The following is a 23,711-nucleotide window of genomic DNA, read 5'->3' as shown; positions in this document are numbered from 1 at the left end:
GGACGAGCGGCGCATCAGCAATGCGTCTGCGGAGGATGGGGGGGGGGGGGGGGGTGGAGAAGTGGGGCCGGCCGAGTCACAGTCACGCCCGGGGCAGACACAAACGGCGGCTGTGCCTGCGTGCGGTGCGTGACTCACGCCTCGCCGGCCACACGACCTGATCTGGTCGCACAGCCAGGGTCGTGCAGGCGCCGCGCAAGGGCGGCGTGTAAACCACAGAGCGTCGTGAATGGCGGGCACTGTAGCGAGGAAGGGGGCCACTTTCTGCCAACTGAATTGTGGATTAACCTTCTCGCAACATACAGATGCTAATCACTTGACAACAATGCAGGAGACACACAGAAACGTGCAATATAACTTTACGAACATAAAACTACACTACTGGCCATTAAAATTGCTACACCGAGAAGAAATGGAGATGATAAACGGGTATTCACTGGACAAATGTATTATACTAGAACTGACAGATGGTTACATTTTCACGCAGTTTGGGTGCATAGATCCTGAACAATCAGTACCCAGAACAACCGCCTCTGGCCGTAATAACGGCCGTGATACGCCTGGGCATAGAGTCAAACACACCTTGGATGGCGTGTACAGGTACAGTTGCCCATACAGCTTCAACGCAATACCACAGTTCATCAAGAGTAGTGACTGGCGTATTGTGACGAGCCAGTTGCTAGGCCACCATTGACCAGACGTTTTCAATTGGTGAGAGACCTGGAGAATGTGCTGGCCAGCGCAGCAGTCGAACATTTTCTGTATCCGGAAACGCCCGTACAGGACCTCCAACATGCGGTCGTGCATTATCCTGCTGAAATGTAGGGTTTCGCAGGGATCGAATGAAGGGTCGTAACACATCTGAAATGTAACGCCCACTCTTCAAAGTGCCGTCAATGCGAACAAGAGGTGACCGAGACGTGTAACCAATGGCACCCCATACCATCACGCCGGCTCATACGCCAGTATGGCGATGACGAATACACGCTTCCAATGTGCGTTCACCGCGATGTCGCCAAACATGGATGCGATCGTCACGATTCTGTAAACAGAACCTGGATTCATCCGAAAAATAGACGTTTTGCCATTCGTGCACCCAGGTTCATCTTAGAGTACACCATCGCAAGCGATCCTGTCTGTGATGCAACATCAAGGGTAACCGCAGCCATGGTCTCCGAGCTGATAGTCCATGCTGCTGCAAACGTCGTCCAACTGTTCGTCCTGATGGTTCTTGTCTTGCAAACGTCCCCATCTGTTGACACAGGGATCGAGACGTGGCTGCACGATCCGTTACAGCCATGCGGATAACATGCCTGTCATCTCGACTGCTAGTGATGTGAGGCCGTTGAGATCCAGCACGGCGTTTTGTATTACCCTCGTGAACCCACCGATTCCATATTCTGCAAACAGTCATTCGATCTCGACCTTGGTCAGCCCGAGTGGCCGATCGGTTCTAGGCACTACAGTCTGGAACCGTGCGACGGCTACGATCGCAGGTTCGAATCCTGCCTCGGGCATGGATGTGTGTGATGTCCTTAGGTTACTTAGGTTTAAGTATTTCTAAGTTCTAGGGGACTGATCACCTCTGAAGTTATGTCCCATAGTGCTCACAGCCATTTGAACCAGCCATTTGATCTCGACCAACGCGAGCAGCAATGTCGCGATACGATAAACCGCAATCGCGATAGGCTACAATCCGGCCTTTATCAAAGTCGGAAACGTGATGGTACGCATTTCTCCTCCTTACACGAGGCATCACAACAACGTTTCACCAGGAAATGCCGGTCAACTGCTGTTTGTGTATGAGAAATAAAAAAAAAAGTTTCAAATGGCTCTGACCACAATGGGACTTAACTTCTGAGTTCATCAGTCCCCTAAGAACTTAGAACTACTTAAACCTAACTAACTTAAAGACATCACCCAGCCATAAACCACACATCCGAGCCGTGCAAGATATGTAATACTACTGTACTGTATTGTATTGTATTGTATAGAACCGGGGTCCTAGAAACGACGGAGAGGCTTCGTCCTCGGTGTAGCCCTCAGTGGTCCACAACCCCACAACAGGCCACAGCAGTCCACCCACCCCACCGCCGCCTCACACCGAACCCAGGGTTACTGTGGAGTTCGTCCCCCACTGGACCCCCCTGGGAAGGTCTCACACCAGTCGAGTGCAACCCCAATGTTTGAGTGGTATCTTCAAAATTCCCTTAATAGCGACATACTTTCAAAAAGCCTTTCATCCCCTATTTCTAAAAATGGGTCAAATGGCTCTGAGAACTATGGGACTTAACATCTGTGGTCATCAGTCCCCTAGAACTTAGAACTACTTAAACCTAACTAACCTAAGGACATCACACAACACCCAGTCATCACGAGGCAGAGAAAATCCCTGACCCCGCCGGGAATCGAAACCGGGAACCCGGGCGCGGGAAGTGAGAACGCTACCGCACGACCACGAGCTGCGGACCCCTATTTCTCTCCCTTAGGAGTGGAATTTCGAACAGTCCCTTCTTGAACAATACCTACAGTATAAAACATACACCCCCTTCTAACTTCAAGTTTCTGTCCTTAGCGGATTCGACTGGGCGGTGATAAGTCAGTGAATCAGTCTACCCTACTTCACCCCCTTAGAGGTTGACTTCCCAAAAACAGTGAAATACACAGTTTTTTATTTGTAACCGAGAAGTCAAATATCAATGTTGAGGCATGTAGCTTTCCTTAATAATTATTCACTTAAAAAAAAAGCTTTCATCCTCTATTTCAAACGCATAGTGTTAAATTTCAAAAAATTCTGAAACATGTATTTCTTTATTTCTGACCGAGACACCAAATCCAATTTTCGTAGGTCTAGCTTCAAAATAGCCGTAATAGCGACATTTTAAAAAACCCTTCCTCCCCTAATTCACCCCTTTTGGGTTGGAATTTCAAAAAGTCCCTCCGTAAACGATGCCCACAGTGTAAGACTGTGGGCTAGGTGATGGTGACCGAGTGAGTGAGTCCGTCAGTCATCGCCTTTCACACGGGGTGACTGTTTCCACCGGGTACAAACTATAGCAATTAAATGCTGAGAGGATACGGAACAAAAAAGGTCTAATGAACTTACGTCCGGGATTGCATGGTTTTCATGCTAGGGACCATTTACTGAATCATACTTTGTTATTTTGGTGAGCAAGATGTATGAGACAGGCGAATTCCCTCAGACTTCAAGAAGAATATAATAATTCCAATCCAAAAAGAAAGCAGGCGTTGACAGATGTGAAAATTACCGAACTATCAGTTTAATACGTCACAGCGGCAAAATAATAACGCGAATTCTTTACAGACGAATGGTAAAACTGGTAGAAGCCGAGCTCGGGGAAGATCAGTTTGGATTCCGTAGAAATATTGGAACACGTGAGGCAATACTTACTCTACGACTTATCTTAGAAGAAAAATTAAGGAAAGGCAAACCTACGTTTCTAGCATTTGTAGACTTAGAGAAAGCTTTTGACAATGTTGACTGGAATACTCTCTTTCAAATTCTAAAGGTGGCAGGGGTAAAATACAGGGAGCGAAAGGCTATTTACAATTTGCACAGAAACCAGATGAAAGGGAAGCAGCGGTTGGGAAGGGAGTGAGACAGGCTTGTAGCCTCTCCCCGATGTTATTCAATCTATATATTGAGCAAGCAGTAAAAGAAACAAAAGAAAAATTCGGTGTAGGTATTAAAATCCATGGAGAAGAAATAAAAACTCTGAGGTTCGCCGATGACATCGTAATTCTGTGAGAGACAGCAAAGGACTTGGAAGACCACTGGAACGGAATGGACAGTGTCTTGAAAGGAGGATATAAGATGAACATCAACAAAAGCAAAACGAGGATAATGGAATGTTGTCGAATTAAGTAGGGTGATGCTGAGGGAATTAGATTAGGAAATGAGACACTTAAAGTAGTAAAGGAGTTTTGCTATTTGGGGAGCAAAATAACTGATGATGATCGAAGTCGAGAGGATATAAAATGGAGACTGACAATAGCAAGGAAAGCGTTTCTGAAGAAGAAAAATTTGTTAACATCGAGCATAGATTTAAGTGACAGGAAGTCGTTTCTGAAAGTATTTATATGGAAGTGAAACATGGGCGATAAACAGTTTGGACAAGAAGAGAACACAAGCTTTCGAAATATGTTGCTACAGAAGAATGCTGAAGATTAGGTGGGTAGGTCACATAACTAATGAGGAGGTATTGAATAGAATTGGAGAGAGGAAGAGTTTGTGGCACAACTTGACAAGAAGAAGGGACTGGTTGATAGGACATGTTCTGAGGCATCAAGGGATCACCAATTTAGTACTGGAGGGCAGCGTGGAGGGTAAAAATCGTAGAGGGAGACCAATAGATGAATACACTAAGGAGATTCAGAAGGATGTAGGTTGCAGTAGGTACTGGGAGATGAAGAAGCTTGCACAGGATAGAGTAGCATGGAGAGCTGCATCAAACCAGTCTCAGGACTGAAGACCACAACAACAACAACAACAACAACAACAACAACTTTGTTACAGAGACTGCGGTCTAACACGCGGTGCGTCACGCAGCCACAGTCACGGTATGTGTTGAAAATGGAATGTGCCTCAATCCATGCGTGTACGCGCCATAGCGTCTCACACGTTCACTTCGGCCAGGCTGGATCCGAACAGTGTCAAAGGCAGCATGCGTAAGCTCCTCCAGTGTCTCCGTATATGGAATGCACTCTGCATACGTGATACATCTCACATGGCCCCATAACCAGAAATCGCACGGTTTGACATCCGGTGGACGAGCAGGTCATGCAACTGGACCCTTTGGTTCGATCCATCGAACAAGGAAGACACGAGTGAGATGCGTGTGGACGTTAACGGCGAAGTGGGCTGGAGCACCATCATGTGGAAGCCGCATAACCTTTCGAATCATCATAACACTTCTTATACGGTCTACAATTATTCTGGCCCAACATTGCGGCTGTACCGATGCAGATGATTCGCTCTCACCATACCATGTAAGTTCTGCATACTATCCCACAGGTGACTGTTATGAAAGTTGAAGATACCATTCTGCGCAAGGTGGGCTCATCCGTGAATAGAAGGGATGACACAGAAAACGGGATCGAGGTTGCCGGGTGAAGAAACCAGTGACCAAACTGCTCCGGATGCGGTAAGCCTGTCGCTAGTAAGCCCAACACACGCCTATGTGGTAATTGTAGTAAAAATTGTCATGGAGAATGTTTCACACGGAAGTCTGGCTTACCCCGTACTGGCAGGCCAACTGGCTGGTACTGACACGGTGGTCGCCTTCTACAGTGTTAATCACATTTTCCTCCAAGTCTGGCGTCCGTACATTTCGGGTACATCCTTCACCATTTCCTGCTTCCTGAAACGACTAACGGCGAAACACTGTTGCAAATATTGAATGCAGTGGTTGTTGTCGGCAGGGATAGGTCTCCTGATACAACCTTGCTGTCCCCCGCCCGCTGCCATTTGCCTTTCCGTAAGTGAACACCATGTCGGCCGGCGAACTCTCGATTCGAATACGGAACCATTGTGTGCAAAGCTGTATCACATCCACTACAAGGTGAGTCGGCAAGAGAAGTCAAATAGACACAACATTAAATGTGATTTGAGACTTTCTCGGCGTATTCCATTCGTGAAATCTTCTCGGGTGATCAGCCGAGTAAAGGCGTCGTCTTCTCGCAACGTTTCGAGGGGTTTCGTACCCATCATCTTCAAGCGAAGATGATGGGTACGAAACCCCTCGAAACGTTGCGAGAAGACGACGCCTTTACTCGGCTGATCACCCGAGAAGATTTCACGGAAGACACAACATTAGCAGTTACCATAGCAAGAGCGGGCGCTAGGGCATGACATACGAGGAACAGTATCACCCTCTAGGAGGAAACCACGCATGATGTATCTGTCTGAGGCTGCATGGTACAGCGCGTATTAGATTGCAGTGTCTGTAGCAATATATGACTGAATAAATCATCTCTAACATGGAAACCACGCATTTCTGGACGTAAGTTCATTAGACCTCTTTTGTTCCGTATCCTCTCAACGATCAATCCCTAGAGTTTGTACATGCTGGAAAAAATCACACTTTATATAGAGACAACAAAGATCCACTTTACGATAGTTTCTACTCTCATAGCAAAAATTACGCAAAGAGGTTTCTATCTTGAGAAAGGCTAGAGACCACCCCATTTCAGAAAATCTTTCCTCATAAAGTACACTACTGGCCATTAAAATTGCTACACCACGAAGATGACGTCCTACAGACGCGAAGTTTAATCGACAGGAAGAAGATGCTGTGATATGCAAATGATTAGCTTTTCAGAGCATTCACACAAGGTTGGCGCCGGTGGCGACACCTACAACCTGCTGACATGAGGAAAATTTCCAACCGATTTCTCATACACAAACAGCAGTTGACCGGCGATGCCTGGTGAAACGTTGTTGTGATGCCTCGTGTAAGGAGGGAAATGCTTACCATCACATTTCCGACTTTGATAAAGGTCGGATTGCAGCATATCGCGATTAAGGTTTATCGTATCGCGACATTGCTGCTCGCGTTGGTCGAGATCCAATGACTGTTAGCAGAATATGGAATCGCTGGGTTCAGGAGGGTAATACGGAACGCCGTGCTGGAGCCCAACGGGCTCGTATCACTAGCAGTCGAGATGACAGGCATCTTATCCGCCTGGCTGTGACGGATCGTGCAACCACGTCTCGATCCCAGAGTCAACAGATGGGGACGTTTGCAAGACAACAACCATCTGCACAACGACGTTTGCAGAAGCATGGACTATCAGCTCGGAGACCATGGCTGCGGTTACCCTTGACGCTGCATCACAGACAGGAGCGCCTGCGATGGTGTACTCAACGACGAACTTGGGTGTACGAATGGCAAAACGTCATTTTTTCGGATGAATCCAGGTTCTGTTTACAGCATCATGATCGTCGCATCCGTGTTTGGCGACATCGCGGTGAACTCACATTGGACGCGTGTTTTCGTCATCACCTTACTGGCGCATCATCCGGCGTGATGGTATGGGGTGCCATTGGTTACACGTCTCGGTCATCTCTTGTTGATATAGACGGTACTTTGAACAGTGGACGTTACATTTCAGATGTGTTACGACCTGTGGCTCTACCATTCATTCGATCCCTACGAAACCCTACATTTCAGCACGATAATGCACGACAGCATGTTGCAGGTCGTGTACGGGCCTTTCTGGATACAGAAAACGTTCGACTGCTGCCCTGGCCAGCACATTCTCCAGATCTCTCTCCAACGGAAAACGTCTGGTCAATGGTGGCCCAGCAACTGGCTCGTCACAATACGCCAGTCACTACTCTTGATGAACTGTGGTATCGTGTTGTAGCTGCATGGGCAACTGTACCTGTACACGCCATCCAAGCTCTGTTTGACTTAGTGCCCAGGCGTATCACGGCCGTTATTACGGCCAGAGGTGGTTGTTCTGGGTACTGATTTCTCAGGATCTATGCACCCAAAGTGTATGAAAATGTAATCACATGTCAGTCCTAGTATAATATATTTGTCCAATGAATACCCGTTTATCATCTGCATTTCTTCTTGGTGTAGCAATTTTAATCTGTAACGGATACAGATAAGTAATTCTCCGAAATCTTCAAAATTTTTAGGTTCTAGGCCTGACATTTACAAATTGAATGTCATTAGTTAAACACATTTGCAGGTCGTTCCATCTGGTGAAAGGTGGCTACACTGAGTCACAGCGCCAGAGATCGCGCCAAAGAGTTTTATTCCGCCGCCTCCACTGGAGTGCTTGTTCAGAAGTTGTGGTGGTTAGTGCTTTGCGGAGAGGATGTTGATAGCTGTACTATTTGAGGCCATGTCGTGTGCAGTGGTTTTGATGGGCTAGACAGCAGATGTTGTTCGAATGGGGATGTTGTAATGATCAGAGTGTATTTTTCGTCAATATATGAAGGTTAAAAATCATTTTTTTATTTTTTTTAAATTTCCTAACTAACAATGTCTCTTGGTCACAGGTTCAGACAACAAAGCATCTGGCTTGTGTTAATGTTTTAGAGTGTAATTCTGGTTTCTATGTGCAATCATAATATTTCTGGTTTTTTTTAATTACTACATTGTAAATGGCCTTTAAAGCATCTTGTCGTATTAAGGAAGAACCGTGCCAGATGTGTATGTTGAATCACACTTCCACACACAGAACAGCTACACTTGTGCCTTGTTGTTTCGTAGCTTTCATAGTTGCTGGGGACTTAATTAATTAATTGTGTTAACGGAAATTTCGTTTCATTTTTTGTTGTTATTCTATGCAGTCAGATTGCGTACTAATACTAGTCAGGGCCAACCGTTTACGAGACCTGCGTAACCGGACAGACAGCGACTAAAATTAAAAATATTTGCATTCTAAATAAATAAGCCCCCATGGACTGGTCACGAACGGATTCAGCGTCACGAGCTTTGAGGTGAACTAGATTTTGAAACTGGAAGGTAGAGCACTTGCCCGTGAAAGGCAAAGGTCCCGAGTTCGAGTCTCGGTCGGGCACACAGTTTTAATCTGCCAGGAAGTTTCATATCAGCACACACACCGCTGTAGAGTGAAAAGCTCATTCTGGAAACATCCCCCAGGCTGTGGCTAAGCCATGTCTCCGAAAATGGTTCAAATGGCTCTGAGCATTATGGGACTTAACATCGAAGGTCATCAGTCCCCTAGAACTTAGAGCTACTTAAACCTAACTAACCTAACGACATCACACACATCCATGCCCGAGGCAGGATTCGAACCTGCGACCGTAGTAGTCGCACGGTTCCGGACTGAAGAGCCTAGAACCGCTCGGCCACCGTGGCCTGTCTCCGAAATATCCTTTCTTTCAGGAGCGCTAGTTCTGCAAGGCTCGCAGAAAGGGTTCTGTAAAGTTTGGAAGGTAGGAAACGAGGTACTGTCAGAAGTAAAGCTGTGAGGACAGGGCGTGAGTCGTGCTTGGGCAGCTCAGTTGCTAGAGCACTAGCCTGCGAAAGGCAAAGGTCCCGAGTTCGAGTCACTGTCCAACACACAGTTCACTTGAGACATTGACTAGTTTTTTCGTGTGGTGCCGACTAGTATGGAAAATGTCGTCGAAATCGGTTGGTCGCGGTGACTGGCCATGCATTGTAAGTCTCGTGGCAAGATGAGTAAGACATAAAATTAAACTAAAAGAAGGAGCAGAAGGAGGTGGAGGAAAGAGGAACAAGTATTTAGGCAGGAAGAGCAGGCTTGCCCACGCTGGGTTGCCCCTGCAGGATCTCAACATGCTGCACGCTCAACAGCCACGCTATGCAGGTTTGCTACACACTTCACAGAACAAAACAGCGCGCCGTAGACAGATGTAAGCAAATATTCAGGTGTAACATTACTTAGTGATCGTCTCTCGGGGTACCGAAACAAGTCGTGGATCCAAATCAACCACTAGAGCTGTTGTGTTTTATCTATCTTGGAATAACTCGCCTCTCTCACCATGGAAGAACTACCCTGTTAGCTGTGCAAAGGTCAGTGACTAATATTCATTTTTAAAATGTGCAGTTTCAAATTAAATGGTTCAAATGGCTCTGAGCACTATGGGACTTAACTTCTGAGGTCATCAGTCCCCTAGAACTTAGAACGACTTAAACCTAACTAACCTGAGGACATCACACACATCCACGCCCGAGGCAGGATTCGAACCGGTGACCGTAGCGGTCGCGCGGTTCCAGACTACAGCGCCTAGAACTGCTCGGTCAAATTTCAAATCAAGGTCATACAATTGCTATCATTATGGCTTCCATCTTTTCAGTAGATCATCAGATAATCTTAATAAATCTGATAGCAATGCATCAAGGTACAGGGAGTCCATATGAATTGCATTTGGAAATCAGAGACTTTAGTGTGGACACCTTGACCGAGTAAATAAATGCGTTTCTCCGACCCTGTTCAATTTCACGAGTTACTGTTCAACATATTCAAATTATGTGACGACTTACAACGAGGCTGGCACTGGTAATGGAAATGGAAATGAGGGTTTGGCGTCACTGGCCGGGAGGCCCCTTGCGGGGCAGGTCCGGCCGCCTTGGTGCAGGTCTTACTACATTCGACGCCTCATTGGGCGACCTGCGCGACGGACGGGGATGAAATGCTGACGAAGACAGCACTCAGTCCCTCAGCGGAGAAGATCCTCGACCCAGCCGGGAATGGAATCCAGGCCCCTTAGGACGGCAGTCCGTCACGCTGACCATTCAGCTAGCGGGGCAGACGGCACTGGTAATGATACCAATGGTGTAAACTGAAGCTGAAATCGTTAATTGAAACAAAAAAAGGTTTGCATGACGACTACTATACTCTCATAAGTAAGCAAGCCTAGTCTGTGTCAGCGACTGCTGTTTATCAACATTTTTTTTTCATTATAAATGAGTGATTTCCTCTGTTTCACTGAAGCAGAGGCTGGTTGAAGATGACATTGAGTCCCCGCATGTGTTGGCAGAACTGATGAGTTTGAACTGCGAGCGATTTCCTGTTCCTCTTCAGATGGTTTCCACTCAGTTTTGATGCCTCATGACAAGATCGACACTTTCATTACAGTTAACAGCCGCCAACTCGATTCCTTGCAATTGTTGTCCTTGTCACAAAAATGAGAATTGGTAAATAAATTGCCTACATTGGTGATAATAAATGGTTCAAATGGCTCTGAGCACTATGGGACTCAACTTCTGAGGTCATTAGTCCCCTAGAACTTAGAACTAGTTAAACCTAACTAACCTAAGGACATCACACACATCCATGCCCGAGGCGGGATTCGAACCTGCGACCGTAGTAGTCGCGCAGTTCCTGAATGAGCGCCTAGAACCGCTAGACCACCGCGGCCGGCTTGGTGATAATACGGTTGCTTTTGAGGAACAAGAAAGGCAGCCCCACTTTACCACGCGCAATTACTACACACTCATATTTGGTATATGACGTGCTCGAAGCGCAAGCGTTGCAAAGACAGGCGATAATACACTTGTCTCGGCATTGTGCTTATAAATATCTCTAGTACTTGCGGATCGCTTCCAATATGTTGTCAAGCATTTATAATTCACTGCTGTAGTTGTTCTCCTGGGTTGACGGAAGTACTGTGCACCATATTCTTTCACAGCTGAGTAGAGGAACTTGGGTTTTTTCGAAAACTGCATACGGATGTTCCTCTTCGTCAACATCAGAGTGGAATATACAAGCGTGGCGGAGCCCTGCGCATTCTGTTGCTCTGCTTCTGAGAGACGATTTGTAACTCACCGATATAGTCAAGGGTGGCCAGGTCGAAGATAGCCACTGTTTTCACACTCCAGAATCTGACTGTGACTACAATCACTGCGCGATATCTGCTTTACCGCATTCATACCACCGTGGAACTTAAGTGTTATTCCGTTACTTCTCACGAACAGTATTACGGATTACTGGCAACGTTATTCACAGTGTACAGCTGTTAGTATTTCCGGTAATGAAAGCTGCTGAGTGAGGGAAGTGTTCCCACTTGCAGCAAAGAATCTCTCATAAGCTCAGTCACAGACGTAAAAACTAAGCATTCTTCGTATGAAGACGGTCTAATGGAGTAGTGGGAACTTCTCCAGTTTCGCCGTCAGTTTGTTGTTGTTGTTGCAGTTCTTGTGCTTTTCAGTCCGAAGACTGGTTTGATGCAGGTCTCCATGCTCCTCTATCCCATCTTCATCTCCGAGTAACTAATGCAACCTACATCCTTCTGAATGTGTTTTGTGTATTCATCTCTTGGTCTCCCTCTACGATTTTTACCCTCCACGCTGCTCTCCAATACTAAATTGGTGATCCCTTGATGTCTCACAACCTGCCTACCAATCGATCCCTTCTTCTAGTCAGGTTGTGCCACAAATTTCTTTTCTCATCTTTTCTTTTCAGTACCTCCTCATTAGTTATGTGATCTATCCATCTAATCTTCAGCATTCTTCTGTAGCACCACACTTCAAAAGCGTCTATTCTCTTCTTGTCTACACTATATATTATCCATATTCTACTTCTATACATGGCTACATTCCTTACAAATAGTTTCAGAAAAGGTTTCCTGACTCTTATATGTATAGTTCAAAAACGCTTTCCTTGCCATTGCCAGTCTACATTTGATATCCTCTCTACTTCGACCATCATCAGTTACCTTGCTACACAAGTACAAGAACTCATCTACTACTTTAAGTGCCTCATACTGTATTGAGTAATATTTATCTATATCGAGTGACTTAAAATTTAGTTCATTCACCCGTGAGGGTAACAATGCGGTTAGCATGCCTATTTCAAAACAAGGACTCGCACTGTACTATGTGGCAATTCATGCTACGATTCTCAAGACTACACTAATAATATTTTCACACTTGTTTGGTTACTAATAAATTTAAAGCCAAAGGAAGAACAAAGGTAATCCATAGTTACTACTCAACATTTTGCTGGGATGAAATTTTCTTTGCGCACAAGCCTGTCCACTTCTCGCGTAACTTTTGTTTATAGTGTAAAAACTGAGGAAGAATAGTTGCAAATATTAGCAACATCATCTCATTCAACCTTTTTTTCTGCATCTTCATCTACACTCCTGGAAATTGAAATAAGAACACCGTGAATTCATTGTCCCAGGAAGGGGAAACTTTATTGACACATTCCTGGGGTCAGATACATCACATGATCACACTGACAGAACCACAGGCACATAGACACAGGCAACAGAGCATGCACAATGTCGGCACTAGTACAGTGTATATCCACCTTTCGCAGCAATGCAGGCTGCTATTCTCCCATGGAGACGATCGTAGAGATGCTGGATGTAGTCCTGTGGAACGGCTTGCCATGCCATTTCCACCTGGCGCCTCAGTTGGACCAGCGTTCGTGCTGGACGTGCAGACCGCGTGAGACGACACTTCATCCAGTCCCAAACATGCTCAATGGGGGACAGATCCGGAGATCTCGCTGGCCATGGTAGTTGACTTACACCTTCTAGAGCACGTTGGGTGGCACGGGATACATGCGGACGTGCATTGTCCTGTTGGAACAGCAAGTTCCCTTGCCGGTCTAGGAATAGTAGAATTGAAAGGGTACAGTACCGCCCAACACTGAAAATAGGTACGAAATTCTTGTCAGAACAACACATTTTTTGTGTAAAAGTAACTCAATTTCAATTAATACAGCGAAGCCGGATACCAGTGTGGGAAAGAATGACAATTTATTTATTTAATTGATCACATGTGCACTCCCTCAAAATAAATCCCTACATCCAGTTTGGTGAGATCTGTGAAAGGAATGAATGTATGGTCGTCTGCTAACCACAGATAGTGAATCGGAATATATGATCATCTTTGAGTCGATCCCTTGGCTACCTTTGGTGAGACCAAAGAGATGGAAGTTACCAGAGCTTTGAGCGTCTGAAATGTGGCTGACCAATAAGGTAGCAAGGTGCTTCTCCCACTTCGAGAGAGGTGCGAGAGAATCGGAATACGGCCATGTTTCAACTCTCTCTGCCGCTGAACCTTCTGCTGTAAAGACCTGTTTTTTTGTTGTGCTCCGGAATGAAAGAGTGGAGGCATGGTATGGATGTGGAATATTTAAGAGTAGTTAGAATTAATAATTTCTCTTTCACAGGACCTTTTGTGGGGAAAATTACAAAGTGAGGCAGGTAATTTTAAGGGGATTGTAGTAAACCAACGGTCACAAAGAGCCCACGTGTAGATATAAGTTGAGATACTTCCGTGAGCTTAAGCTGAAATATTTAAGAATTAATAGCGTGTGTACAATAAGCTGAAATATTTAAGAATTAATAGCGTGTGTACAATAAGCTGAAATATTTAAGAAATAGCGTGTGTATCATAAGTTGAAGTATTTAAGAAATATCATTCCGTGTGACGCTGAATTTAAACTCTGAGAGAGAATCAAGGTGAGTCGGCCGTTTTTCCAGCAACGCCACATGGCTTGCATTGCACAGGAAGACGTGCGTTTATCTCCAGAGTTCACATTAGGAAAGTAGAAATTACAAAGTGGGGCAGTGTCGTGTGAAACTGGGATAAATATTGATTGAAGTGGGAAAGCGGAAAGTGATGAAGTTGTAACCGTTCTTTGTGTAATATTTCATATTGTTGTGTTGTGTATGTCTTGTAATTTGGGTATGTGTGTTTTGCATGGGAGTAGCAAGGTAGTTTCGAAAGATTTGTGGGTATGCCTGTTCCTTCTGTATCGCTCGATCTGGAGGAAAGTTTCGTGAGGATTATTGTGAGAGGCGAAGTGTGAGGTATAATAAAAGATCCACCATCCGATCCAGGGAGTGCACTGTTGCGGTAAATAGATTACGAGACCATAGTATAGAGATTCACTAACGTAAAGCCATGCCCACTGGGCGGAATTTCTCATGTGATTTTGTTGTAGGTTGTAGAATTTGTGTGTTTAGGAATAAATCAAACAGTGAAAAGAAAGAGATTGGTGGCCTTTTTTTATTAAATTGTATGTTATTGTAATGTCCCGAATTTATATAAAAGCCGTTAAATCAAAGACAAAAGGTAAATGTGGTATTGCCAGTGCGTAGTGTACAGTCAGAGTTCTATAAATCACTGATAGTCAGATGCGTGTTTCCGTTGCGTATTATTCATACAGGAGGATAATTTGTAACTAAATAGTAAGATACGAGAATTCATGTTGCTCGATAAATTAAGGAAGATTCCACTCGCTTGGCAAACCACTCATCTTGCAGGCCTGACTGCTTGATGCCACAGTATGAGAAAGGCAAGTGGGTGCCTCTCATAATTTCGACCCTGCCAGTATTCCGTCTTTTTTGCCACGATAATTTTGTTACCAGGATATTTAATTTGTTGCCAGGATTCCGTTTTTTGCCACGATAATTTTGTTACCTGGATATTTAATTTGTTGCCAGGATTCCTTTGCCAGGATCGTTTTTGTTAGGATATTTTGTTGTTAGGGTTTGCTGTTAAGATTTTTTTTATGGAATGTATTGTGATAGCGTTAAGAAGTAAAATTTTTTCTGTTTGCAAATTCTTTCTGGATTGGTGAGGATCTTTTATTTTATTTTATGTAATTAATTGCTATATCGCACAAGGCTGGAAGATCGTTTCATAATTTTTTTTGCGTAATGTCCGTAGTAACTAGGTCGCAGTCGAAAAGTGTAGTCACCATGGAGAATAGCGATTCTGGGGTGGACGTAGCAGTGCAGCAGGAAGTAGCTGTTGACCATGGGTTAATGAGCGAGAAAGACAAACGCTCCGAAGGGGCTGTATTGTTCAGTGGACCGCTGCAAGGGGAACCTTTATGCGGCGGGCTTTGTCCACAAACGCGGGCTTTTCCCGACGACGCGGGCTCGGGACTAGGTCAGGTATTCAGTGAAAGTGAAGCTACCCTTAGCGAAGCTACCGTTTCTCAGGCGAACGAGGTGAGCGCGTCGAAAGTAGGAAATAACGATGTGATACTGCAGTTTTTACAAGCGATGAGTAGGGAGACTAACGAAAGATTAGAAGCGATGAGTAGAGATAATAAAGCGATGAATAGGGAGACTAAGGAAGGATTTGAAGCAACTAACGAAAGATTAGAAGCAATCAGTAGAGATAATAAGGAGAGAGATAGGGAGAATAAGGAGATAAATAGGGAGGCTAAGGAGAGAGATAGGGAGGCTAAGGAGAGAGATAGGGAGACTAAGGAGAGATTGGAAGCAAATAAGGAAAGATTGGAGGCAATTGATAAGGGAAATAAAGAGGCAATGAGGAAGCTACGCACAGTTATCGATGAGCGTCTGCCCGCAGTTAATAATCGGTTAGATGAGGGGGAGAAGAATCTGGGTGCGTCGAAGCAAGTACAGGATGCTGTGAAAGAAAAAGCCAATAATTTGGAGGTACGAATAAGTGCACTAGAGAGCGATATTACTGAACGTAGGGACGTGTTGCCGGATGAGCGAGTCAAAGAGGTAGTGGTCAGAATGAATACGATTAGTGCAGATGTAGAAAAGCTCAGTATAAGAGGCGAGACAGGCTCTGACAGTACGCAGCGAGAGGTTTATGCCGACCAGGAGGAGATACAATCACCATTACAGTTTAAAGAGGCGCAATTAGAAATAAGTAGGAAACATAGTGAAGAACTAGCACAGTTGCAATTAGCGTGCAGTAGCGAAGGTGACACACCACCAGGTAGACTGCGGAGGGAGAGTGAGATAAATTCAAAAATCGAAAATAGGCAGAAAGAGGATGACGAACTCAGAGAGTTAGAAGAACGGTTGTGTCGGATAAAACAGGTGGCAAACCCAACTGGGTATAGCCCAAGGTCGGAAAACATAAATGCGGAAGAAGAATGTAGGAGACACTTCGTGTCGGTACAAACGTACACTTGTTTTCCGGATCCTGATAATTACCAACATCCATGCCTGTGGCTGTCTCAATTTCAAGATTCATTACCTTCATCGTGGGGACCGCTCCTAAAAATGAAGTTTGTGTGTAACCATTTGAGGGACGAGGCTAGAGCGAAAATGCAGGAAGTTATTAAAGACTGTAGTAGCTACCAGATGTTTTGTGACAAATTTTTAAATGAATTCTGGTCGAAAAGTAAGCAGGACCAGGTTAAGCAAAGCATATTGATGATGCCAAATTGTAACGAAGGTGGTATAAGAGATCCAGTGTCGTGTTATCAGGAAATGCTGAGACGAAACAGGTATTTGGATGTGCCATACGAAACTGGGGAGCTCATTAGGATCTGTATAACGAAGTTGCCAGTGAGATTGCGCAGAGATATAGTGATAGCAGGCAGAGGCTTGAACGATTCTGCGTCATTTCAGCACTTATTACAGGAACTGGGTAACGAGAGCAACATTGTGAACGGCGACATGACTCTTAGGTCAGGCAGAGTTGAGGATAGGAACGGTAGAAACTATCAGAATGACAGGAGAGCATGGAATCAGAGGAATGACGGAAATGGAAGATGGCGAGGAAATAGGGGGCAGAATTCATGGGGATATCGACCAGCAAACCGGGAAGATAGAAGATGGGACAGAGATGGAAGAAGGGAAAATGAAAATGATGGGCGAAGAGAGGATAGGCAATTATTGGGTTCACGACAGGACAATCATTGTCACAGTGACGGAGGGACAAGAAGGTGACTACTTGATAGACGGGTACAAACCAGGACTATTAATGATGTAAATATTAGGTATATCGATTACGGAAAACTAAGGGAGAATCTGTTAGAGGAGGTAGGAGATGTGGGGAGTGAAGTCCACCCAATAATTAGCGTAGAAATAAATAATATAATCGTACCTTGTGTCATCGACACAGGCAGTGTAATGAGTGTTTTGAGGGAAGATGTGTTCAAGTGTTGTAGCCTTACGAAACCATGGCCAACGTTGCCATTGCAAAGGACAACAGTGAGAGGGGCAATTACAGGAAAGGGAATTGAGGTGAAGTTACAAGCGCAGGTAGACTTCGTGTGCCAGGCGAAGAGGTTTAGTACAGTGTTCATGATTGTGTCATCTCTAACTGTTGAAGGGATATTAGGGGTTAATTTTTTGAACCAATATAAAGCAGTCGTTAACATGAGAAATGGTTCGATGGAGTTGAAACGAGATTCGGAGGAAATTACATTAAGATTCGACGATTGCTTACATGGTAAAGATAACGCACACTTAGCATTATGTCTGGCGGTAAAGTCCGGTAAACAGGCACAGAATACGGGGTTCGAACAAGAGAAGAAGGAAATTCATAAATGTTTGGAGGAGGAGATCAGGGAGAAAATCTGGCATTTACGAGGGACCACGGTCTACGGGGAATTGCAGAAAATTTTATACGAGAATAGAAAGGTATTTAAACATGCTGCGGGTACAATAAGAAATTTTGTGTATAGATTCAAGGTCAAGCCACATAAACAGTTTAGGGCCCAAGTGTACCCGATACCTGTTGTGTACAAAGAAAGAGTGGAAGCTGAGATCGAAAGCATGCTACAACAAGGGATTATCGAACCAGCATCCAGTCCGTACAACAGTCCTTTAGTTTGTGTTGAAAAAAAGGATGGGTCAATTAGATTAGTTTTGGACGCAAGAAGGATTAATAAGATCATAGAGCCAGAGACAGATCGGCCGCTGACACTTGACGAATTGCTACAAAAGTTCCACGGGATCAGAGTTCTCAGCTCAGTTGATTTGAGAATGAGTTTCTGGCAGGTGGAGTTAGACAGGGGGTGTAGAAAATACACTGCTTTCTTGTGCTACGGGAAATCGTATCAGTTCCGGAAACTACCATTTGGGTTAAATGTATCATCCGCGGCATTTATCAGAGCGCTAAATACTGTCATTCCTAATGAAATAAAAGATAAGATAACACAGTACGTGGATGATGTCCTGATAGCCGAAAGAAACTGGGAAGACCACAATAGAACGTTAGGCATATTGCTCGGTGCACTGGAGAGACATGGGGTGACCGTGAATTTGGGAAAGTCAGAATTTGGACGAAAAGAAATCGAGTTTCTAGGTCACATTGTGACACCAGAGGGAATAAGACCAAATCCAGACAAACTCGAAGCAATCAGAGATTTTCCGGTGCCAAGAACAAAACGTCAGCTACGGGGTTATTTAGGATTAATCAATTTTTACAGGAGGTTCATTAAGATTGGGGGTGCATCGACACCCAGACTATGTCAGCTGACTGGAAAGAAAACGGTATGGAATTGGGACCCTGTTGCGCAGGAAGAGTATGAGGCGTTAAAGAAGGCACTGCTATCGGCACCTCTTCTCGGGCATCCAGACCTAGGGAAAGAGTTTTGTATGGCCACGGACAGTTCCCGTAGTGGACTTGGGGTAACATTGTTCCAAGAGCAAGAGCAAGGAGGAGAAGTAATACAACAACCTATTGCATTTGCGAGCCGAGTGCTTAGCAAAGCTGAGAGAAATTACACGGTAACTGAGCTTGAAGCTTTGGCAATAGTATGGGGTTTTAGTAAGTTTAGATACTATTTGTATGGAAGGCATACTAAAATCTATACTGACCACAAGTCACTACAGTTTCTGATGTCGGCCAAACTTAACCATAGACGACTCGCTAGGTGGGCACTCTATTTACAGGAGTTTCAGTTTTCGGTCATGTATATTCCTGGGCCACAGAATATAGTGGCAGATGCGTTGTCAAGGAATCCAGTAGGTCACGGTCAATGCTTTGATGAGGAGGTAAACGAGAACAGATATGATATATTGTATATGCAGGGCGTGCCGTTCGAGAAATACATAGGGACGGTACTCACAAATATCGCGAAAGAGCAGGATAAAGACGCGTCATGGAGAATGGTGAAGGACAGAGTTACAGCGAACTTAGATGCCAATATAGCACGTTTTTATACAATTCAGAACGGGGTCCTTTTCTACCGTAGAAATCCGAACACACAGGACTGGGTGTTGTGTATACCAAATGAAATAGTCAACAAGCTGATCTGGTACACTCACCTAAGTTACGGGCATTACGGGGCAAGGAAATGCTGTGAGAAGTTAAGGGAATCAGTTTATTTCATTAGTATGGAGAGGAGGATCAAGAACGTGCTTGGTAGTTGCAAATTGTGCCAGAAGGCAAAATCGTTAACTATCTCATGCAAAGCACCGCTTTTTCCGATAGTGCCAGGTAGATTGAGGGAATTCGGAGCAACAGATTTGTTTGGCCCGCTACCTAAGTCAGTGCAGGGATATAGATATGTTTTAGTAGCAGTGGAATTGGTGTCAAAGTATGTGACTTTTACCGCATTAAAACGTGCGACGGGAAGGACAGTGGCAGCAGCGATCGTTAAAAACTTTTTGCGAGAAGTAGGAACTGTAGAAAAGTTCATAGCTGACAATGGACCGCAATATAGATCCAGACAATGGCTAACCACACTGAAGAGAAGAAGGATAAAACCGGTGTTCATATCCCGATACCATGCTGCAAGTAACCCCAGTGAAAGAGTGGTAAAAGAACTGGGAAAATTGTGTAAGATCTATTGCCATAGGCAACACAGAAGTTGGAGTATTTTTCTCAAAGATTTTCAGGACATCCTCAATGAGCTACCACATGGAGCAACTGGATTATCACCAATTACGGTACTAAAGAATGAACCACCACCAGATCGAGTCAGGGAGCTGGTAGATTTTCCGCGATCAGGAAAGCAGAGGCACACAGAAATTGTCAAGGTTGCGATAGAGCGTATTAAGAAAGCAGCTAAGGATAGGCAGGAGAAGCAGAAAGGAAAGATCCGTAAGATCGAATTGGCAGTAGGAGACAAGGTTCTAATTAAAACTCATCGATTATCAAAGAAGCACAGATTCCTAACTAGCAAATTCTTTACTGTGTATAGTGGACCATTCAGAGTGAGGCGGATTGTCCATGAAAATGCTGTACTGATTGAGACGATCAAGGGAAAACAGTCTCGTGGGCTTCATCACATTTCTAACATCAAATTATGGAAAAGTTAAGGATAGATCTAAAGTAGGCAATTTATGGTAGATAGTCAGTGTATTTATTTGTGGTGTGTAACGTTGTGCAGGGTCAAATCGAACATAAGAATTTTCAGGCGGGATGTCAGGAAGTATGACGGAATAGACTGGTCAAATGAGTCATGAACAGGAGTCGACAGAGTGGTGTATGTACGTATTTTTTGTCGTATGAACAAGGATCAAGCAGAAACGACGTGATGATTTATGAGGGAATAAAGATGGTAGATAGAGAAGCGACGTGATAAATAGTAGTGGATAAAGGTGATAGGTAAGGGAAGAAGCGACGTGAAGCAGTGTGATTAATAAATAGAGATTCGACGTGATGAAACAGTGGTAAATAAAGGTGAGTAGAATTGAATAATGTGGAGATGTCTTAGATGTATGTTACAGAGAGACCTGTGTATGCTGCAATAGAGATTGATGCGAATGGCGAAGGAAGACCAGGAAATGATGGAGTAATGGACGGACGGAGAGCCGAAATACGAATGAAGAGATGAGGACAACTGCACAATGTGAAAGGACATAAAGGGAGTATGAGATCCAGATGGTGAACGTTGTGGAACACTGACGTAAGATGTAATATAAGTGTAAGATCTAATTCTTAGCATAACATTTGCGATTTGGCAAAAATAATATTTATTGTTGTTGTTGTTGAAGCCTGGTACCAGGATAACTAATCAAAACGGTACCAAGAATGTGTACAGTTATTTTGCAGGTTGAATAATTTGTGTATTTTTGTTTCTTAGATGAAACGTCGCAATTCTAAGTTGATATTTAGCATGAAGTGAATGCGGAGGTAAGCCGATGGAGAGAGGTGCCAGAGTGAAAGTACGAATTCGGAGACTGGAAAGCTATCTCCGGAACAGCTTCATGTGTTATGTGGTTGAGTATAAGGGAGCAAAGGTATGGTATGTTGTCGTGAGTGTGGTGGTGTTATAAGTATAAGGGAGCAAAGGTATGGTATGTTGTCGTGAGTGTGGTGGTGTTAAGGTTAGCTGACTTCTAGACCTATTCTGTTAGTGCATTAATGGATTGAATGAGAAGGAAAATGTGATGTCTGGTGAGTGAGAGTTGTAGAGTAGTGTGATCAATGCGCACACTCCTCTAAAGGGGATGCTACCGATCCATAACTAAAACATTATTGTGTATTGTTTGATTTGGATGAACCTCGATGGCAGGTCAGGATTAGACATCATGTGGATGGTTCATACATGTCCTAGAAATGTTGTTATATATAATAAAATGTAAAATGTATAAAGAGATACTAATTTCAGTCTGTCACAAACACAAAGGTGCATTGTATGTTGTAGATTTAGAGTCACCAGTTTCTAAAATGTTTATTGTGTTAGGGTGTTAAAGTAGTTTAATAACCTGTGGTAGGTAATTGTGAGCTGTATAGATTATTTCTTATTTTTTTGTTAGAACACTTTCAAGTGGTATTAATTTCAATCTGTCACAAGCACAAAGGTGCATTGTATGTTGTAGATTTAGAGTCAACAGTTTCTAAAATGTTTGTTGTGTTAGGATGTTAAAGTAGTTTAATATTTAATAACCAGTGGTAGGTAATTGTGAGCTGTGTAGATTATTTCTTATTTTTTTGTTAGAACACTTTCAAGGGGTATTAATTTCAGTGTGTCACAAGCACAAAAGTTCATTGTATATTGTAGTTTTAGGATAAAGTTTCTAATATTTTCACTGTGATAGGATGTTAGAGTAGCCTACTATTTGATATTGTAATTATGAGCTGTATAGATTGTTTATTATTCCTTTTGTTTTTTTTTTACACTTTCATGTTTTGTATGAGGGACGACAGGTACAATGAATAGAACGAGTGTGGGCTGTCTATAGAAAAGAGATAAATGTTGATGTTGTATGTGTAGAAAACTAGGGTGTATAATTTTAATGTAAGAATTTCCTTTTGTCTGTAATGTTGGGAGATGCACGGAAGGCTAACTGATTGGGTGTCGTAACGCCCATACCGCTAGCGGGCCGAGCTGACGATGCCATGGCGACAGGCGACAGAGCAGCGACACTCCCCACTCCACTGTCGGACGGGGTACACTCCACGCGCCCGCTACAGCAGGTCAACGGCCTGGGGCGACACGCAGGTACCACTGGCCATTCATGAGTTCCGCCACCCTTACGACTGGGGAAGGTATCCCGCGGAGGCAACAGCGGGTGGTTTCTTCTGCTCAACGGCGCGCGCAGCGGCGCTACTGCAGAATGGACGAGGCGCGGCAGAGCCCGGCGAGCATTTTTTTTTACCAGCAGCTAATAACTAGTACTGGACTGTGGAGCCGTGAAACAAGATGACTGCGACTTTCCATAATGTGGAAAGTGAAGGACTGGTGTTTCCACGTTGTGAGTGGTGGAAAAGATTTTGTCTTTAGCAGACAGGACGATCGTTTTGTTTTGTCTTGACCACTGAATGGTGGGATCCATAAACTTTTGGCAGTGACTTGTTAAGTGTGCTTTGTGAATTGCACGTGGGACACTTGGTATACTTAGAGGACAGTTGTCGTTTGGTGAACAATTATTGTATGAAGGCAAGAAACTAGAGTGGGACATTGACATTTGCGTCTGTAGTACGAGACATTTCTTGAACTGGTGCGGGAATAAGTGCTGTTTGTTGAAACTTACGACTTTTAATTACACCATGAACTGAAAGGACAGAACCGTGGGTAATAGTAGTTGTAGGGCCATTTTTTTGGACGAACAGATTCGTGTGGATGGTACTCTGACAGTGACTATGACATTTGTGTTTAATGTGAGATACAGTTTACTGTCCAGTGCGTGTTCAAAATGCCGATTTGAGTGACTCAAAGACTTTCGTCCGGGTAACCATGGGAGAGCTTTGACACCGAGACAGTGGTTCTAGGAAAACTATCAGCAACTTTTTGACCACAAGAAAATCACAGAATGAAAGGTTTCCGCGTGACTCGCAAGATAGGGAATAATGTATTTGTGATTGTGTAAATGTTTTTTTTGTGTGTTTCATTCTTGAAGGGACAGCAAGTGTAATTGTATTTCATCAACATTTGTGTTTAGAATAGTTAGTGTTTGTTTTTTGTCTGTTCTGGGTTATCAAGTTCACGTAGCATGTTTATTAGAATATTTGGTACAATGATGCTCTAATTATAAGCCAGTGGCGTAATACTAACGTAGCGGTTCATGTAGCATTGATCAGTAAGATTGTCACAGGGGACAAGAG

Source organism: Schistocerca piceifrons, chromosome 9 (genome assembly GCF_021461385.2).
Source record: "Schistocerca piceifrons isolate TAMUIC-IGC-003096 chromosome 9, iqSchPice1.1, whole genome shotgun sequence".
Taxonomy (NCBI): Eukaryota; Metazoa; Arthropoda; class Insecta; order Orthoptera; family Acrididae; genus Schistocerca; species Schistocerca piceifrons.
Note: the sequence above shows the minus strand (reverse complement) of the source record.